The sequence below is a fragment of the Pseudovirgaria hyperparasitica genome (genome assembly GCF_010093815.1).
Source record: "Pseudovirgaria hyperparasitica strain CBS 121739 unplaced genomic scaffold EJ05scaffold_15, whole genome shotgun sequence".
NCBI lineage: Eukaryota > Fungi > Ascomycota > Dothideomycetes > Acrospermales > Acrospermaceae > Pseudovirgaria > Pseudovirgaria hyperparasitica.
The window spans coordinates 911,142-912,304 of NW_022985563.1; positions in this window are offsets into that span (position 1 = coordinate 911,142).

The window sequence follows — 1,163 nt, forward strand, 5'->3', positions numbered from 1 at the left end:
TTTAGCTTACCACGTTATATATACTTTATATACGTGACGGATAATATGGTAGTAACGTTACTACGGTAAGTTAGCGTATCTAGTACTAGAGGCGGCATTATAAATATTAATTATATGCACATGGTTTATACTAGGCCTAGTATAACTAGCGCGTATACTAGGCCTATTATAGCTAGTTTAGTTTATCTTTTATAAGGTAGATACCTATAACGTGTAAGGGTACGCGCCTTTAAAAAGGGGAGATATTATTAGGCACGTGCCTACTAGTTAATTATACATGTATATAGTAGTTATATATAAGTAGTATACTGTGGAAGGCCGCTCCTACAGCCCTACATGTATGTGTCCCTAGCTCGATTACATGGCTTCATTATATATTTAAGGAGAGCGTTTTCCTTGGTCATTCTACTCGGCGCGCTTCCCCTATCACTAATATTTGACTATTCGATCTTTCCTTATGTTTATAGGCCTCTATAGGTATTGATTATTAGGCTTAGCTATTGAAGAATTGATTAAGAGTATTATATAGACCCGTCCTATCGTAAAAGAGAACTAATAAGAAGTCGTGCGTTTAAAGAGAACTTATAATATCTAGGAGAGATACTTGTGAGTTCGTCGCGACTACTATACTAGGAATATAGCTATTTATAAAAGGGATATACGTGGCGATAGCTTACTATAATTTTAGAGGTCGTACCCGGACTACGAACTTATAGAGGGAGATTAGGACTCTAAAACTAGCTTAGAGGAAGTATATAGCGTGCCTAATAAGGTAGTCTAGACTTACTAGATCGAAGTTACGAGTCCGGAAAATAGAGAGTCTAGAGTCGCTAGGGGCTAGCCTCTTAAAAGTAGCCGTAAAAAGCATGTGTATACTAACACGGGTAATAGCGCGACTTAAAAATGTCTTAGGGGAATAGGATATAAAATAGGGCTAGATAAAGCAGCAAAGAAGAGTTTAAAAACGATAAATATAACCTGTTTAGTACTACTATAGCTATTATTTATAAACACGGCTATACGAGTATACTACTTTAGAAACACCTTATATAAAGATAATAACATAAGTAGGATACCGTGAACCTTATATCGATGAAGACGATAGTAATAGTTCACCTTATAAAGGGATTAGTTAATATGGAGAAGGGATAATAGGTGTTATA